We start from the raw sequence: 21,550 nt of genomic DNA, 5'->3' as shown, positions 1-21,550 counted from the left end.
TATGGGTTAAGTACTGGTATGGAGTCCCAGGTAAGAGGACTAAGTACTGTATGGGTTAAGTACTGGTATGGAGTCCCAGGTAACAGGACTAAGTAATGTATGGGTTAAGTACTGGTATGGAGTCCCAGGTAACAGGACTAAGTACTGTATGGGTTAAGTACTGGTATGGAGTCCCAGGTAACAGGACTAAGTAATGTATGGGTTAAGTACTGGTATGGAGTCCCAGGTAACAGGACTAAGTAATGTATGGGTTAAGTACTGGTATGGAGTCCCAGGTAACAGGACTAAGTAATGTATGGGTTAAGTACTGGTATGGAGTCCCAGGTAACAGGACTAAGTAATGTATGGGTTAAGTATTGGTATGGAGTCCCAGGTAACAGGACTAAGTAATGTATGGGTTAAGTATTGGTATGGAGTCCCAGGTAACAGGACTAAGTAATGTATGGGTTAAGTATTGGTATGGAGTCCCAGGTAACAGGACTAAGTACTGTATGGGTTAAGTACTGGTGTGGAGTTCCAAGTAACAGGACTAAGTAATGTATGGGTTAAGTACTGGTATGGAGTCCCAGGTAACAGGACTAAGTACTGTATGGGTTAAGTACTGGTATGGAGTCCCAGGTAAGAGGACTAAGTACTGTATGGGTTAAGTACTGGTGTGGAGTCCCAGGAAACAGGACTAAGTACTGTATGGGTTAAGTACTGGTATGGAGTCCCAGGTAACAGGATTAAGTAATGTATGGGTTAAGTACTGGTATGGAGTCCCAGGTAAGAGGACTAAGTACTGTATGGGTTAAGTACTGGTATGGAGTCCCAGGTAACAGGACTAAGTAATGTATGGGTTAAGTACTGGTATGGAGTCCCAGGTAACAGGACTAAGTACTGTATGGGTTAAGTACTGGTATGGAGTCCCAGGTAACAGGACTAAGTAATGTATGGGTTAAGTACTGGTATGGAGTCCCAGGTAACAGGACTAAGTAATGTATGGGTTAAGTACTGGTATGGAGTCCCAGGTAACAGGACTAAGTAATGTATGGGTTAAGTACTGGTATGGAGTCCCAGGTAACAGGACTAAGTAATGTATGGGTTAAGTATTGGTATGGAGTCCCAGGTAACAGGACTAAGTAATGTATGGGTTAAGTATTGGTATGGAGTCCCAGGTAAGAGGACTAAGTACGGTATGGGTTAAAAAGTGATTACAACCCGTGCCTAGACACAATACATCCATGCATGCATGGGAAGAATATTGTCTCCATCAATCCCTAAGCCTCTTCTCCAGGTTCCTAGCACTCACGATGCTTCCGTCAGTTCCCAAAACAGCCACAGTGTTTCTAGAAAGGTAGAGCAGGATCCCTGGCACGGTTGTCCTAGTTCTTAGCATTACTGCAGGGGCTGTAGTGGCTTAGTCTCCAGCGGCTGCAGTCGGCCAGGGTTTATTTCCTGAGTGCTCTGGAGGTGCCCTTGAGCAAGGCGGTGCGACGCGGGTGATAAGAGGATCAGGTGTGGTCACTTCTTCTATGCTGATGGTGACGTGGAGTAACCCTCATTAGTGGACTGCAGAACACACCTCATTATAAGCCACGCCCACCTCTCTTTTGGTCACACCTTCTCTAGTTTCTCAAACCAGTCTTTTATTACTACCTGTATTACCTGATTAGTACTTGTATTACTTTATTACTACCTGTATTACCTGATTAGTACTTGTATTACTTTATTACTACCTGTATTACCTGATTAGTACTTGTATTACTTTATTACTACCTGTATTACCTGATTAGTACTTGTATTACTTTATTACTAGCTTTATTACCTGATTAGTACTTGTATTACTTTATTACTACCTGTATTACATGATTAGTACTTGTATTACTTTATTACTACCTGTATTACCTGATTAGTACTTGTATTACTTTATTACTACCTGTATTACCTGATTAGTACTTGTATTACCTTATTGCTACCTGTATTACCTGATTAGTACTTGTATTACTTTATTACTACCTGTATTACATGATTAGTACTTGTATTACTTTATTACTACCTGTATTACCTGATTAGTACTTGTATTACTTTATTACTACCTGTATTACCTGATTAGTACTTGTATTACCTTATTGCTACCTGTATTACCTGATTGGTACCTGAACTACCGTACTGTATTACCTGATTAGTACCTGTATTACCTGATTAGTACCTGCATTACCTTATTAGTACCTGTATTACCTTACTAGTACCTGAATTACCTGATTAGTTTGTATTAGTACCTGCATTACCTGATTAGTACCTGCATTACCTTATTAGTACCTGTACTACCTTAATAGTACATGAATTACCTGATTAGTTTGTATTAGTACCTGTATTACCTGATTAGTACCTGTATTACCTTATTAGTACCTGTATTACCTGATTAGTACTTGTATTACCTTATTGCTACCTGTATTACCTGATTAGTACCTGAACTACCGTACTGTATTACCTGATTAGTACCTGTATTACCTGATTAGTACCTGCATTACCTGATTAGTACCTGCATTACCTTATTAGTACCTGTATTACCTTACTAGTACCTGAATTACCTGATTAGTTTGTATTAGTACCTGTATTACCTGATTAGTACCTGTGTTACATTATTAGTACTTGTATTACTTGAATAATTTTTATTAGTACCTGTATTACCTTATTAGGACATGTATTCTCTTATTAGTACCTGTAATATCTTATTATTACCTGTATTACCTGATTAGTACCTGTAATACCTTATTAGTACCTGTATTACCTGATTATTTTTTATTATTACCTGTATTACCTGATTAGTACCTGTAATACCTTATTAGTACCTGTATTACCTGATTATTTTTTATTAGTACCTGTATTACCTTATTAGGACATGTATTCCCTTATTAGTACCTTTAATACCTTATTAATACCTGTATTACCTGATTAGTACCTGTATTACCTGATTAGTACCTGTATTACCTTATTAGTACCTGTATTACCTGATTATTTTTTATTAGTACCTGTATTACCTTATTAGTACCCGTATTACCTTATTCGTACCTGTATTATCTTATTCGTACCTACATTACTTTATTAGTACCTGTATTACCTTATTAGTACCTGTATTACCTATTAGGACGGCGTGGCGCAGTGGAAGAGTGGCCGTGCGCAACCCGAGGGTCCCTGGTTCAAATCCCACCTAGTACCAACCTCGTCACGTCCGTTGTGTCCTGAGCAAGACACTTCACCCTTGCTCCTGATGGGTGCTGGTTAGCGCCTTGCATGGCAGCTCCCCCCATCAGTGTGTGAATGTGTGTGTGAATGGGTAAATGTGGACGTAGTGTCAAAGCGCTTTGAGTACCTTGAAGGTAGAAAAGCGCTATACAAGTACAACCCATTTATCATTTATTTAGTACCCATATTACCTTATTAGTACCTGAGTTACCTTATTAGAACCTGAATTACCTTATTAGTACCTGAATTACCTTATTAGTACCTGCATTACCTGATTAGTACCTGTATTACCTGATTAGTTTTTATTAGTACCTGCATTGTTTGATTAGTACCTGCATTATCTTATTAGTACCTGTATTACCTTATTAGTACCTGTATCATCTTATTAGTACCTGTATTACCTTATTAGTACCTGTATTACCTTATTAGTACCTGTATCATCTTATTAGTACCTGTATTACCTTATTAGTACCTGTATCATCTTATTAGTACCTGTATTACCTTATTAGTAGCTGTATCATCTTATTAGTACCTGTATTACCTTATTAGTAGCTGTATTACCTATTAGTACCCGTATTACCTTATTAGTACCTGTATTACCTTATTAGAACCTGAATTACCTTATCAGTACCTGTATTACCTGATTAGTACTTGTATTACCTATTCGTACCTGTATTACCTGATTAGTATTTGTATTACCTATTCGTACCTGTATTACATGATTAGTACCTGTATTACCTTATTAATATTTGTATTACCTTATTCGTATATTTATAGTACCTGTACTACCTGATTAGTACCTGTATTACCATATTAGTATCTGTATTACCTCATTTGTACTTTTATAGTACCTGTACTACCTTTATAGTACATGTATTACCTGATTAGTACCTGTAGTACATGCTAACTGATAGCATGCTTCTATCAGCTTGCTAGCATGCTAAAATTAACGCGCCAACTTTTTGCGCTAGTTTTGCAACCGTTTACCCCAGAGTCGTATAACTTGGTACGTGTCACTTGTAAACTTTTAGCATGCAAATGTTAGCATGCTAACATTAAAGTGCTAACTTCTTCTTGCTAAATTTACTTTGTTTCTCTCTAATTCCCCAGCAATACACCTTTGAGTCATATACCTTGGTATGTGAAACATGCTAACTGATAGCACACTACCGTTAGCTAGCTAGCGTGCTAAAATTAGCGCGGCAACTTTTTGCGCTAGTTTTGCAACCTTTTAACCCAGAGTCGTATAACTTGGTACGTGTCACTTGTAAACTTTTAGCCTGCGAACGTTAACATGCTAACATTAAAGTGCTAACTTCTTCTTGCTAAATTTACTTTGTTTCTAATTCCCCAGCCATACACCTTTGAGTCATATAACTTGGTATGTAACACATGCTAACTGTATGCATGTTTACATTAGTCTACCTTTTTTATTTAATTGTGCAACCTTTTACCTTAGAGTCATATAACGTCATATGTGATACTCGTTACCTGTTAGCATGCTAATTCTAGCATGCTAGCGAACTAATATGAACATGCTACCTTTTTAGTTAACTTTACGTTTATTTCTCTATTTAGACAGCCATACACCTTTGAGTCATATAACTTGGTATGTGAAACATGCTACCTGATAGCACGCTACCGTTAGCTAGCTAGCATGCTAAAATTAGCGCGGCAACTTTTTACGCTAGTTTTGCAACCGTTTACCCCAGAGTCGTATCACTTGGTACGTGTCACTTGTAAACTTTTAGCATGCAAATGTTAGCATGCTAACATTAAAATGCTAACTTTTTCTTGCTAAATTCCCCAGCCATACACCTTTGAGTCATATACCTCGGTATGTAACACATGCTAACTGTATGCATGTTTACATTAGAGTCCTACCTTTTTTATTTAATTGTGCAACCTTTTACCTTAGAGTCATATAACGTCATATGTGATACTCGTTACCTGTTAGCATGCTAATTTTAGCACGCTAGCAAACTAATAAGAACATGCTACCTTTTTAGTTAACTTTACGTTTATTTCTCTATTTAGACGGCCATACACCTTACGGTCATATAACTTGGTATGTGACACATGCTAACTGATAGCACGCTACCGTTAGCTTGCTAACGTGCTAAAATTAGCAGGCCAACTTTTTGCGCTAGTTTTGCAACTGTTTAGCCCAGAGTTGTGTAACTCGATACGGGACACTTGTAAACTGTTAGCATGGAAACATTAGCATGCTAACATTAAAGTGCTAACTTTTTGTGCTAAATTTACACTTTTTTTTAGAGTTGAGACACTCTGCACCATCTAATAAGTACGCCAGCTTCCGGCGACTCTGGTGTATTTGCCATGAATAGAACATCAACATGTGGGATGCTAGTTCTAAGGAGAAGACTTTTTGGATCAAGACCACCGGGACAGGCATGTGGTCTTAGTCCTCTCGGAATATGGGGCTCATTCTGAGACTGAACCTCAAAATGCTACAGTAAAAAACATCATTAGATTTGATGTTCTCCAGTGCTTCTTTTTGTGGGCCACAACTACAGAAAAGACTGACCTGAGGTCAGAATCCGGAGGCTGGATAAACAACTCTGTGTGGCATCTTGCCTGTTGCCGTGACAACCTGCAGCCCCCAAAGGAGCCTGCTCGTCGCCATGGGAACGTGCAGAGAGCCAATGGTGGCCTTTCAAAACAACCCTGACCTCTGACCCTTCCTGTCGTCAACGGCAACCACTGAAGCCCTTCCCACATTTGCTAATAAGGGCTGGTATGAACAATAATAACATCTTAACAATCGGCCTGCTACCTGTAAGGGCCTGCTACCTATATGGGCCTGCTAACTGTCTGGGCCTGCTAACTGTCTGGGCCTGCTACCTGTCTGGGCCTGCTACCTGTATGGGCCTGCTACCTGTCTGGGCCTGCTACCTGTCTGGGCCTGCTAGCTCTCTGGGCCTGCTATCTATATGGGCCTGCTACTTGTCGGTGTCCGCTACCTATATGAGCCTGCTACCTGTTTGGGCCTGCTACCTGTCTGGGCCTGCTAGCTTTCTGGGCCTGCTACCTGCCTGGGCCTGCTACCTATATAGGCCTGCTACCTATATAGGCCTGCTATCTGTCTGGGCCTGCTACCTGTCTGGGCCTGCTATCTATATGGGCCTGCTATCTCTCTGGGCCTGCTAGCTTTCTGGACCTGCTATCATGGTGCCTACAGTCTATGAGTCTGAGTTTGAGGTGTAACTATACTGTAATGAGCCTAATACAGTAGCATGTTTACAAAAAAATGCTAACACATAGCACATGTGCTAAAAGTAGCATAATAACAAGTCAGCATATTTCATATACCAAGTTATAAGACTCAAAAGGTGCACGGCTGCGGAAATACAAACATCGGAAGACGATGGCAGCCACTCACGGGGCCCAACGGCTGTTCGACGCAATGGAAGGATTGGGTCGGGCTGTGGGAACACAGACTTGTGCGATTTCTGAGTCGAATCGCAAAATGGATCTCATCTTGGAAACGTTTGCAGAGAAAAAATAATTAATTGGAACTGAAAGAGATCCAGCATGGACAACAGAGAAGATAATTCAATATTTTGTCTTCTCGTTTGTCTACGATTTGGACTCCCTGAATGGCCTTGGCATGGAACAGGCTGTTCTGAAGGATATCTCCCGAAGACTCCTCAAAGATAGACGCTTTTGACCTCCCTTTTTGTCAACAACATCTGTAGCCGAACTTTATCGGCCTCTGCCATACAAAAACATTCACCACCTCTCTCGAGTTAATTGGGCATATACGTACACACAGGACCCCCACCCTTGAATCAACACCCTCACCACCGCTTATCTCCTCTGGGGTTGTGGATGGCTGAGCGAACAGCGGGCCTGCGCAAACCCACCCCTCCCTCTATTGCAAGTTGGTGTGATATATGTATGTTTAATGTGTGCCATGCTATGTGAGTTTTTTTCCTTGGACTCAGACTAGACCTCTGCTGAGGGTCTAGCCTTGGACTGATATTTTTGGACTGTGCCGAAAATGTAATTTCAGTTCTGATGTGTCTTGTACATGTTGGAACGGACAAAAAAAAATGATTCTGATTCTGAACTTTAACTATAAGGTGTTTGGCTATAAATATAGCATCAAAAGTAGCTCAAAAAATTAGCATGCTACTGTTAGCATGCATGCAAGCTAACGTGAGCATGATATTAGTTAGCTTGTGTTACATACCAAGTTATATGACTCTTAAGGTGGATGGCTGGGGAATTACAGAAAAAAAAGGTAATTTAGCAAAAAAAGTTAGCACTTTAATGTTAGCATGCTAACGTTTGCGTGCTCACAGTTAAGAAGCGTCACATACCAAGTTATAAGACTAAGGTGCATGGCTTGTAAATTAGAGGAAAAAATAGTAAATTATAGCATCAAAAGTAGCTAAAAAAGTCAGCATGCTAATGTTAGCATGCAAATGTAGGCATGCTGGCAAGCTAACGTACGCATGATAATAGTTAGCTTGTGTTACATACCAAGTTATATGACTCTTAAGGTGGATGGCTGGGGAATTACAGAAAAAAAAGGTAATTTAGCAAAAAAAGTTAGCACTTTAATGTTAGCATGCTAACGTTTGCGTGCTCACAGTTAAGAAGCGTCACATACCAAGTTATAAGACTAAGGTGCATGGCTTGTAAATTAGAGGAAAAAATAGTAAGTTATAGCATCAAAAGTAGCTAAAAAAGTTAGCATGCTAATGTTAGCATGCAAATGTAGGCATGCTGGCAAGCTAACGTACGCATGATAATAGTTGGCTTGTGTTAAATACCAAGTTATATGACTCTTAAGGTGGATGGCTGGGGAATTACAGAAAAAAAAAGGTAATTTAGCAAAAAAAGTTAGCACTTTAATGTTAGCATGCTAACGTTTGCGTGCTAACAGTTTCCAAGTGTCACATACCAAATTATGTGACTCTCAGGGACAAACAGTAGCAAAAGTAGCTAAAAAAGTTTGCAAGCTAATGGTAACATGCTAGCATGCTAACACTAACATGCTCACAGTTAAGAAGCGTCACATACCAAGTTATAAGACTAAGTTGCATGGCTTGTAAATTAGAGGAAAAAATAGTAAATTATAGTATCAAAAGTAGATAAAAAAGTTAGCATGCTAATGTTAGCATGCAAATGTAGGCATGCTGGCAAGTTAACGTACGCATGATAATAGTTAGCTTGTGTTACATACCAAGTTATATGACTCTTAAGGTGGATGGCTGGGGAATTACAGAACAAAAAGGTAATTTAGCACAAAATAAAGTTAGCACTGTAATGTTAGCATGCTAACATTTACATGCTAACAGTTTCCAAGTGTCACATACCAAATTATGTGACTCTCTGGGATAAACGGTAGCTCAAAAGGTTAGCATGCTGGTGGTAACATGCTAGCATGCTAACGCTAACATGCTCACAGTTAAGAAGCGTCACATACGAAGTTATAAGACTAGGGTGCATGGCTTGTAAATTAGAGGAAAAAATAGTAAATTATAGCATTAAAAGTAGCTAAAAAAGTTAGCATGCTAATGTTAGCATGCAAATGTGGGCATGCTGGCAAGCTAACGTACGCATGATAATAGTTGGCTTGTGTTACACACCAAGTTATATTACTCTTAAGGTGGATGGCTGGGGAATTACAGAACAAAAAGGTAATTTAGCACAAAATAAAGTTAGCACTGTAATGTTAGCATGCTAACATTTACATGCTAACAGTTTCCAAGTGTCACATACCAAATTATGTGACTCTCTGGGATAAATGGTAGCTCAAAAGGTTAGCATGCTGGTGGTAACATGCTATCATGCTAACGCTAACATGCTTACAGTTAAGAAGTGTCACATACCAAGTTATAAAACTCTAAAGGTGGAAGGCTGGGGAATTAGAGGAAAAAGGAGTAAATGTAGCATCAAAAGTAGCTCAAAAGGTTAGCATATTAATGTTAGCATGCAAATGTCAGAATGCTGGCAAGCTAACGTAAGCATGTTATTAGTTAGCTTGTGTTACATACCAAGATATATGACTCTTAAGGTGGACGGCTGGGGAATTAAAGAAAAAAAAGAGGTAAACTAGCAATAAAAAGTTAGCACTTTAATGTTAGCATGCTAACGTTTGCGTGCTAACACATTCCACGTGTCACAAACCAAGTTATGTGACTGTCTGGAATAAACGGTAGCAAAGGAAGCTCAAAAAGTTAGCATGCTAATGGCAACATGCTAGCTTGTTAACGCTAACATGTAGGCTATGTTTACCGGCTGGACCAAGTGGCTGGGGAGAGGGAAGTCAAGGTTTCTCTGCTTAGGCTGCTGCCCCCGCGACCCAACCTCAGAATATATATATATATATATATATATATATATATATATATATATATATATGGGGAAGTGGTGCTTTTCAAACAGAGTATAGTAGCATTTTAGAGTCCTTAGTACTGTGATGCTATACTAGTACCAGTATAACGTACAACCCTAGAACAGCTACATCCTCACTTGATGTTTCACGCTTTTGTTTTTTTCCCCTGAAATGGAAAACGCCAGAAGGAGATAGAATGTTGACTGGCAGCCAAATGTTTCATCAGCTGAGCGAGTCGCTGGGATGTTGATGACTTGCAGAAGACTGAATGCAGCACACTCGCAAAAAACTGCTGCCAACGGACTTTTAAAAGATGGATCTTTAAAGACTTGCATCACTGACCTGGTAGCATCCAGACATGCTACCACCACTGACCTGGTAGCATCCAAACATGCTACCATCACTGACCTAGTAGCATCATTGACATGCTACCATCACTGACCTGGTAGCATCCAGACATGCTACCATCACTGACCTGGTAGCATCCAGACATGCTACCATCACTGACCTGGTAGCATCCAGACATGCTACCATCACTGACCTGGTAACATCCAGACATGCTACCATCACTGACCTAGTAGCATCATTGACATGCTACCATCACTGACCTGGTAGCATCCAGACATGCTACCATCACTGACCTGGTAGCATCCAGACATGCTACCATCACTGACCTGGTAACATCCAGACATGCTACCATAACTGACCTGGTAGCATCACTGACCTGGTAGCATCCAAACATGCTACCATCACTGACCTGGTAGAATCCAGACATGCTACCATCACTGACCTGGTAACATCCAGACATGCTACCATAACTGACTTGGTAGCATCACTGACCTCTTAGCATCCAGACATGCTACCATCACTGACCTGATAGCATCTAGAGATGCTACCATCACTGACCTGGTAGCATCCAGACATGCTACCATCACTGACCTGGTAGCATCACTGACCTGGTAGAATCCAGACATGCTACCATCACTGACCTGGTAACATCCAGACATGCTACCATCACTGACCTAGTAGCATCACTGACCTGGTAGCATCCAGACATGCTACCGTCACTGACCTGGTAGCATCCAGACATACTACCATCACTGACCTGGTAGCATCCAGACATGCTACCATCATTGACCTGGTAGTATCCAGACATGCTACCATCATTGACCTGGTAGCATCACTGACCTGGTAGCATCCAGACATGCTACCGTCACTGACATGGTAGCATCCAGACATACTACCATCACTGACCTGGTAGCATCCAGACATGCTACCATCATTGACCTGGTAGCATCCAGACATGCTACCATCATTGACCTGGTAGCATCACTGACCTGGTAGCATCCAGACATGCTACCATCACCACCTGGTCCGCCACAGACTAGACCAGCGGTCAGCAACCTTTTTGAAAGCAAGAGCTACTTCTTGGGTACTGATTAATGTGAAGGGCTACCAGTTTGATACACACTTAAATAAATTGCCAGAAATAGCCAATTTTTTCAATTTACCTTTAATAAATAATTTATATGTCTATAAAAAAATGGGTATTTCTGTCTGTCATTCCGTCGGACATTTTTTTGGTTTTACGGAAGGTTTTTTGTTGAGAATAAATGATGAAAAAAAAACCCTAATTGAACGGTTTAAAAGAGGAGAAAAAACAGAGAAAATGAAAATAAAATTTTGAAACATAGTTTATCTTCAATTTCGACTCTTTAAAATTCAAAATTCAACCGAAAAAAATTAATACAAAAAAATAGCTAATTCGAATCTTTTTGGGAAAAAAAAAATAAAAAAGAATTCATGGAACATCATTAGTAATTTTTCCTGATTAAGATTAATTTTGGAATTTTGATGACATGTTTTATTTAAATAAGTTAAAATCATTATTTCTTCTAGATTTTCCAGAACAAATTTTTTTAAAGAAATTCAAAAGACTTTGAAATAAGTTTTAAATTTGATTCTACAGATTTTCTAGATTTGCCAGAATATTTTTTTTTAAATTTATATCATAATAAGTTTTAAGAAATATTTCACAATTTTTCTTCGTCGAAAAAACAGAAGCTAAAATGAAGAATTTAATTAAAATGTATTTATTATTCTTTACAATAATAAAAAAAATACTTGAACATTGATTTAAATTGTCAGGAAAGAAGAGGAAGGAATTTAAAAGGTAAAAAGGTATATGTGTTTAAAAATCCTAAAATCATTTTTAAGGTTGTATTTTTTTCTCTAAAATTGTCTTTCAAAAGTTATAAGAAGCAAAGTAAAACAATAAATGAATTTATTTAAACAAGTGAAGACCAAGTCTTTAAAATATTTTCTTGGATTTTCAAATTCTATTTGAGTTTTGTCTCTCTTAGAATTAAAAATGTCGAGCAAAGCGAGACCAGCTTGCTAGTAAATAAATACAATTTAAAAAAATAGAGGCAGCTCACTGGTAAGTGCTGCTATTTGAGCTATTTTTAGAACAGGCCAGCGGGCGACTCATCTGGTCCTTACGGGCGACCTGGTGCCCGTGTTGGTGACCCCTGGTCTACACCTACTAATGTTTGATGTTAGGGGGTTTACTATTTACTATGTTCTACACCGGGTTTACTATTTACTATGTTCTACACCGGGTTTACTATTTACTATGTTCTACACCAACTAATGTTTGATGTTAGGGGGTTTACTATTTACTATGTTCTACACCAGGTTTACTATTTACTATGTTCTACACCGGGTTTACTATTTACTATGTTCTACACCGGGTTTACTATTTACTATGTTCTACACCAACTAATGTTTGATGTTAGGGGGTTTACTATTTACTATGTTCTACACCAGGTTTACTATTTACTATGTTCTACGCCAACTAATGTTTGATGTTAGGGGGTTTACTATTTACTATGTTCTACACCGGGTGTACTATTTACTATGTTCTACACCAACTAATGTTTGATGTTAGGGGGTTTACTATTTACTATGTTCTACACCAGGTTTACTATTTACTATGTTCTACGCCAACTAATGTTTGATGTTTGGGGGTTTACTATTTACTATGTTCTACACCGGGTGTACTATTTACTATGTTCTACACCAACTAATGTTTGATGTTAGGGGGTTTACTATTTACTATGTTCTACACCGGGTTTACTATTTACTATGTTCTACACCGGGTGTACTATTTACTATGTTCTACACCAACTAATGTTTGATGTTAGGGGGTTTACTATTTACTATGTTCTACACCGGGTTTACTATTTACTATGTTCTACACCAACTAATGTTTGATGTAAGGGGGTTTACTATTTACTATGTTCTACACCGGGTCTACTATTTACTATGTTTTGTGCCAACTAATGTTTGATGTTAAGGGGTTTACTATTTACTATGTTCTACACCAACTAATGTTTGATGTTAGGGGGTTTACTATTTACTATGTTCTACACCGGGTTTACTATTTACTATGTTTTACACCAACTAATGTTTGATGTTAGGGGGTTTACTATTTACTATGTTCTACACCGGGTTTACTATTTACTATGTTCTACACCAACTAATGTTTGATGTTAGGGGGTTTACTATTTACTATGTTCTACACCGGGTTTACTATTTACTATGTTTTACACCAACTAATGTTTGATGTTAGGGGGTTTACTATTTACTATGTTCTACACCGGGTTTACTATTTACTATGTTCTACACCAACTAATGTTTGATGTTAGGGGGTTTACTATTTACTATGTTCTACACCGGGTTTACTATTTACTATGTTCTACACCAACTAATGTTTGATGTTAGGGGGTTTACTATTTACTATGTTCTAGACCGGGTTTACTATTTACTATGTCCTACACCGGGTTTACTATTTACTATGTTCTACACCGGGTTTACTATTTACTATGTTCTACACCAACTAATGTTTGATGTTAGGGGGTTTACTATTTACTATGTTCTACACCGGGTTTACTATTTACTATGTTCTACACCGGCTACACCGGGTTTACTATTTACTATGTTCTACACCAACTAATGTTTGATGTTAGGGGGTTTACTATTTACTATGTTCTGCACCGGGTTTACTATTTACTATGTTCTACACCAACTAATGTTTGATGTCAGGGGTTTTACTATTTACTATGTTCTACACCGGGTTTACTATTTACTATGTTCTACACCGGCTACACCGGGTTTACTATTTACTATGTTCTACACCAACTAATGTTTGATGTTAGGGTGTTTACTATCTACTATGTTCTACACCGGGTTTACTATTTACTATGTTCTACACCAACTAATGTTTGATGTTAGGGGGTTTACTATTTACTATGTTTCTACACCGGGTTTACTATTTACTATGTTCTACACCAACTAATGTTTGATGTTAGGGGGTTTACTATTTACTATGTTCTACACCGGGTTTACTATTTACTATGTTCTACACCGGCTACACCGGGTTTACTATTTACTATGTTCTACACCAACTAATGTTTGATGTTAGGAGGTTTACTATTTACTATGTTCTGCACCGGGTTTACTATTTACTATGTTCTACACCAACTAATGTTTGATGTCAGGGGTTTTACTATTTACTATGTTCTACACCGGGTTTACTATTTACTGTTCTACACCGGGTTTACTATTTACTATGTTCTACACCGGCTACACCGGGTTTACTATTTACTATGTTCTACACCAACTAATGTTTGATGTTAGGGTGTTTACTATTTACTATGTTCTACACCAACTAATGTTTGATGTTAGGGGGTTTACTATTTACTATGTTCTACACCGGGTTTACTATTTACTATGTTCTACACCAACTAATGTTTGATGTTAGGGGGTTTACTATTTACTATGTTCTACACCGGGTTTACTATTTACTATGTTCTACACCGGCTACACCGGGTTTACTATTTACTATGTTCTACACCAACTAATGTTTGATGTCAGGGGTTTTACTATTTACTATGTTCTACACCGGGTTTACTATTTACTATGTTCTACACCGGGTTTACTATTTACTATGTTCTACACCAACTAATGTTTGATGTCAGGGGTTTTACTATTTACTATGTTCTACACCGGGTTTACTATTTACTATGTTCTACACCGGGTTTACTATTTACTATGTTCTACACCAACTAATGTTTGATGTTAGGGTGTTTACTATTTACTATGTTCTACACCAACTAATGTTTGATGTTAGGGGGTTTACTATTTACTATGTTCTACACCGGGTTTACTATTTACTATGTTCTACACCAACTAATGTTTGATGTTAGGGTGTTTACTATTTACTATGTTCTACACCAACTAATGTTTGATGTTAGGGGGTTTACTATTTACTATGTTCTACACCGGGTTTACTATTTACTATGTTCTACACCAACTAATGTTTGATGTCAGGGGTTTTACTATTTACTATGTTCTACACCGGGTTTACTATTTACTATGTTCTACACCGGGTTTACTATTTACTATGTTCTACACCAACTAATGTTTGATGTTAGGGTGTTTACTATTTACTATGTTCTACACCAACTAATGTTTGATGTTAGGGGGTTTACTATTTACTATGTTCTACACCGGGTTTACTATTTACTATGTTCTACACCAACTAATGTTTGATGTTAGGGTGTTTACTATTTACTATGTTCTACACCAACTAATGTTTGATGTTAGGGGGTTTACTATTTACTATGTTCTACACCGGGTTTACTATTTACTATGTTCTACACCGGGTTTACTATTTACTATGTTCTACACCAACTAATGTAAACTCAAGTGTTTGCTTGTAATTCAAAGCTTTTATCTGCAAACACTCTGACGTCTTGGAACTTTGCCTATCATTCACAATCCTTATGTGAGACTAGAACACACCTTTTTACCTTGTTTTACACATTCTAAGTCATAAAATACAGCAAGTGAGAGGTGGCTAACCATGCAGCTAATGGAGTACACTAAAAAAACATCCACATACCTCCAACAATTCGCCATTTCCATCTGGTGACCTGAATATTAATAAGCATGAGCCATATTGTTATTAGAAGTGCTAGCACAGACTAACTATTTTAGCAGTGCCGTAATCACAGAGCGCTAACTCGCTTATTGAGCTGCTGCATGGCCTCTGAGTGGATGAAAGTTAATTATAGATGATAAATCATGTCTGTCACCTGGATAGTAGAAGGATGTGGACATAATCCCACAAATTAGTCACCTTTGACATCAGATTTAGACCCACAGACGGCCAGAAAGACACGAGAAAAAACACTAACCCTTTGTGAGGATTATGATTAATTATTCATCTAAACTGGAAGAGCAGACATTGTGCAGTAAGTGATTGTTTTATTATGTTTGTACATCTTGTATAGCACTTAGCAATATTGCTACATGATGTTTAGTGTTTGACTAAAGCTGCATCTGTTTAGTTTCTAAAACTTGGACATCATCCTCCTTATTTTCAGGCTCAAAAATATAAGATTCTGGATCATCAAAGTAGTCTTTGTTGTCTCTCATCAAGTCTGCCATAATTAGTAGTCTTCTTCTTCTGGTTGTTGTTGAAGGCAATGTGAACGTTGTGATGCATCTGTGAAATTAATACTTACTTATTAATATGCGCCACACTCTGTGAACCCACACCAAACAAGAAGAACAAACACATTTCTGGAGAACATTGGCTTGGTAACACAATATAAACATCAAACATTAGTTGGTGTAGAACATAGTAAATAGTAAACCCGGGGGGGGTGCTAGCGGGTGTATAATATAGCAAAGAGTCATTTATCATTTATATACTTACATCATGTATATATTACATGTTATTATGAATGTTACTAGATACTACATATATACTTACATCATGTATATATTACATGTTATTATGAATGTTACTAGATACTACATATATACTTACATCATGTATATATTACATGTTATTATGAATGTTACTAGATACTACATATATACTTACATCATGTATATATTACATGTTATTTTGAATGTTACTACATGACATATATACTTACATCATGTATATATTACATGTTATTATGAATGTTACTAGATACTACATACATACTTTCATCATGTATATTTTACATGTTATTATGAAAGTTACTACATGACATATATACTTACATCATGTATATATTACATGTTATTGTGAATGTTACTACATGACATATATACTTACATCATGTATATATTACATGTTATTATGAATGTTACTAGATACTACATATATACTTACATCATGTATATATTACATGTTATTTTGAATGTTACTACATGACATATATACTTACATCATGTATATATTACATGTTATTATGAATGTTACTAGATACTACATATTAACTTACATCATGTATATATTACATGTTATTATAAATGTTACTAGATACTACATATATACTTACATCATGTATATATTACATGTTATTATGAATATTACTACATGACATATATACTTACATCATGTATATAGTACATGTTATTATGAATGTTACTACATGACATATATACTTACATCATGTATATATTACATGTTATTATGAATGTTATTAGATACTACATATATACTTACATCATGTATATATTACATGTTATTATGAATGTTACTAGATACTACATATATACTTACATCATCTATATATTACATGTTATTATGAATGTTACTAGATACTACATATATACTTACATCATGTATATAGTACATGTTATTATGAATGTTACTACATGACATATATACTTACATCATGTATATAGTACATGTTATTATGAATGTTACTACATGACATATATACGTACATCATGTATATATTACATGTTATTATGAATGTTACTAGATACTACATATATACTTACATCATCTATATATTACATGTTATTATGAATGTTACTAGATACTACATATATACTTACATCATGTATATGTTACATGTTATTATGAATGTTACTACATGACATATATACGTACATCATGTAAATATTACATGTTATTATGAATGTTACTAGATACTACATATTAACTTACATCATGTATATATTACATGTTATTATGAATGTTACAAGATACGGCGTGGCGCGGTGGAGAGAGTTGCTGTGCGCGACCCGAGGGTCCCTGGTTCAATCCCCACCTAGTACCAACCTCGTCACGTCCGTTGTGTCTTGAGCAAGACACTTCACCCTTGCTCCTGATGGGTACTGGTTAGCGCCTTGCATGGCAGCTCCCTCCATCAGTGTGTGAATGTGTGTGTGAATGGGTAAATGTGGAAGTAGTGTCAAAGCGCTTTGAGTACCTTGAAGGTAGAAAAGCGCTATACAAGTACAACCCATTTAACTTACATCATGTATATATTACATGTTATTATGAATGTTACTTACATCATGTATATTATACATGTTATTATGAATGTTACTTATAATATATATATATGTATATATATATATATATATATATATATATATATATATATATATATATATATATATATATATATATATATATATATATGATGGAGAGTTTTTCGAGCGCTTTGTAGGTGGACTAGAGCGCCTTTCATTAACTCCACTGTTAGCTGACATTTGCTAGCCTTTGTTTATGAGTTAGAATGCATCAAAAGACGCGTTCTCGCCTTACGTAAGGAGTGTGAATGATAGGCAACCTTCCAAAATAAAAGTGCAGTGTTTTGGGTTTTTTTCTCCAAGTGTCCCAGCTGATGGACGTCGGTGTTGTTATTGCAGGTGAGATGGAAGTGAGTCATCTTGTTGTTGACGACGCGCGGGAAGAAGAACTCACCTGAATAAAGACAACATGTTGGTGTTTGCCGCACTCAGCTCCGCAACACTCCCGCGCGATGTGGCCAAGAAGAAGACTCCAAGGCTCTTCTTCTAGTCCGTGTTGACGTCGCCATGTCTGCCTTCAAGTCCTTTGTGTTTTGTTGCCTTTGTCTCGGCGCGCTGGCTGGGTCGACACAAGTGTCCACCCTGTCGATACCACGGCAGGTGTCGCGCGAAATTCTGTATCCATCTGCCGCGGGAGCGCGCATGGAGGGGGGCGGAGCTTCCGGGTTATCAGCGACGTTATGACCGAAAATGTATTATTAATTAAATAGCCTTGAGAATGATTAAAAGTACAAAAGTGATTTATGTAGCCCCTTTTTTTTGTTTTCATATTTTTTAGTATTATTACTCAATCTGTACTTGCTTTTTTTTATTTCCTTGATGTTGAAAGTGCCTTGACTTTTGTGTGAATTACAAATGTTTGTTATTCAATAAAAAATAAATAATTAAAAAAGTTGCATTTTTTTTTAACTATGACTCCCAAACATGGTTATGCCTTTGCTGTTAAAAAATATCTAAAAACAAATACATAAAAATCGAAGCTTTCAAAATAAATATTTGGGGAGGGAAAAAAATTAAATAAGGACTTCCGGGGAAAGATAAGGAAGTGACGTTTATTTAGGGGCGGAGCTCTGTGCCTTGTTCATTCAGCGGCAGCACTTTCGTGTTATTAGCGACGTCAATGGCAGAAATCCTTGAGAATGATTAAAAGTATAAAAGTGATTTATGTAGCCCCTTTTTTTTGTTTTCATATTTTTTAGTATTATTACTCCATCTGTATTTGCTTTTGTTTTATTTCCTTGATGTTGAAATTGCCTTGACTTTTGTGTGAATTACAAATGTTTGTTGTTCAATATAAATAAATAATTTAAAAAGTTGAATTTTTTCAAAACTATGACTCGAAAACATGTTTATGCTTTTGCTGTTCAAAAGAAACACAAAAAAATCGAAGCTTTTAAAATAAATATTTGGGGAAGAAAAAATATTGAATAAGGACTTCCGGGGAAAGATAAGGAAGTGACGTTTATTTAGGGGCGGAGCTCTGTGCCTTGTTCAGACAGCGGCAGCACTTTCGTGTTATTAGCGACGTCAATGGCAGAAAATGTATTATTAATTAAAATCCTTGAGAATGATTAAAAGTATAAAAGTGATTTAAGTAGCCCTTTTTTTTGGTTTTCATATTTTTAGTATTATTATTCTATCTGTATTTGCTTTTGTTTTCTTTCCATGATGTTGAAAGTGCCTTTACTTTTGTGTGAATTACAAATGTTTGTTGTTCAATATAAAATAAATAATTTAAAAAGTTGCATTTTTTTTAAACTATGACTCGAAAACATGTTTATTCTTTTGCTGTTCAAAAGAAACACAAAAAAATTGAAGCTTTTAAAATAAATATTTGGGGAAGAAAAAATATTGAATAAGGACTTCCGGGGAAAGATAAGGAAGTGACGTTTATTTGGGGGCGGAGCTCTGTGCCTTGTTCAGACAGCGGCAGCACTTTCGTGTTATTAGCGACGTCATGACAAAACATTTATTATTAATTAAAATCCTTGTGAATGATTAAAAGTACAAAAGTGATTTAAGTAGCCCTTTTTTTTGGTTTTCATCTTTTTTAGTATTATTACTCTATCTGTATTTGCTTTTGTTTTATTTCCTTGATGTTGAAAGTGCCTTGACTTTTGTGTGAATTACAAATGTATGTTTGTTGTTCAATAAAAAATGAATAATAAAAAATATGTTTGTTTTTTTTAAACTATGACTTGCAAAAATGTTTATGTCTTTGCTGTTCGAAAAATATCCTAAAACAAACACAAAAAAATCGAAGCTTTCAAAGTAAATATTTGGGGAGGAAAAAAATTAAATAAAGACTTCCGGGGAGAGATAAGGAAGTGACGTTTATTTGGGGGCGGAGCTCTGTGCCTTGTTCAGACAGCGGCAGCACTTTCGTGTTATTAGCGACGTCACGACAAAAAATGTATTATTAATTAAAATCCTTGAGAATTTTTGCTAAACGTTTAAAATTGGTTCTGGATGACATAATTGATGAGACACAGTCAGGTTTTATGAGAGGAAGACACATATCTAATAATATCAGGCTTGTACTTGACATTCTGGATTACCCAGAGGTCATTAATGATGAAGGCTTCCTTCTTTTCCTGGACTTTTACAAAGCTTTTGACTCCATCGGACATGAATTTATATTCAGGACACTTGAGAAATTTGGCTTTGGCAATTTTTTCCGCAAAACAATCAAGACTTTGTACTGCAATGGTAATAGTTCTATAAAGCTCAAATCTGGTACATCTCCAAGATTGGAGTTAAAACGTGGGATACGGCAAGGTTGTCCTATTTCTCCATATTTATTTCTGTTAGCCACCCAATTGTTATCGGTTCATATAAAAACTAGTCATTTAAAGGGGATTTCTGTATTATCAATCAATCAATCAATCAATGTTTACTTATATAGCCCTAAATCACTAGTGTCTCAAAGGGCTGCACAAACCACTACGACATCCTCGGTAGGCCCACATAAGGGCAAGGAAAACTCACACCCAGTGGGACGTCGGTGACAATGATGACTATGAGAACCTTCGAGAGGAGGAAAGCAATGGATGTTGAGCGGGTCTAACATGATACTGTGAAAGTTCAATCCATAATGGATCCAACACAGTTGCGAGAGTCCAGTCCAAAGCGGATCCAACACAGCAGCGAGAGTCCCGTTCACAGCGGAGCCATCAGGAAACCATCCCAAGCGGAGACAGAGAAATAATTATCAGCCAACTGGCTGACGACACAACACTCTTTTTGAAAGACTCTTCTCAAATTCCCCTAGCTTTGGATGTGATTCGTGTTTTTTCCTTGGCTTCTGGTCTCCGTCTAAATGTGAATAAATGTGAACTAATGGCTGTGAAGAGATGTCTGTATCTCAAATTCCAGTTAAGGATAGTATTAATTACCTAGGAATACATGTCACTAAAAATCAAAATTCTAGATCGGCATTGAACTTCAATCCAATTGTAGAAAAAACTAAGAAAAGATTGAACCAATGGCTACAGAGAGATTTATCCTTAAAAGGCGGAACCTTACTTTCCAAAGCAGAAGGTATCTCCAGGCTTACGT

General features: G+C 36.9%; 1 protein-coding gene across 1 annotated transcript in view; it reads right to left on the bottom strand.

The window, feature by feature from the left end:
- Positions 1-18,617, bottom strand: part of tmem198a (transmembrane protein 198a) — a 69,992-nt gene extending 51,375 nt beyond the window's left edge. The window contains exon 1 of the mRNA XM_061879981.1: positions 18,387-18,617. The gene's annotated coding sequence lies outside the window, so the exon portion shown is untranslated. The remainder of the gene's footprint in view (positions 1-18,386) is intronic.
- Between the last annotated feature and the right edge of the window lie 2,933 nt (positions 18,618-21,550).

The sequence above is a fragment of the Nerophis ophidion genome, linkage group LG19, assembly GCF_033978795.1.
Source record: "Nerophis ophidion isolate RoL-2023_Sa linkage group LG19, RoL_Noph_v1.0, whole genome shotgun sequence".
NCBI classification, from domain to species: domain Eukaryota; kingdom Metazoa; phylum Chordata; class Actinopteri; order Syngnathiformes; family Syngnathidae; genus Nerophis; species Nerophis ophidion.
Note: the sequence above shows the minus strand (reverse complement) of the source record. Positions and strands in the feature narration are given on the sequence as shown.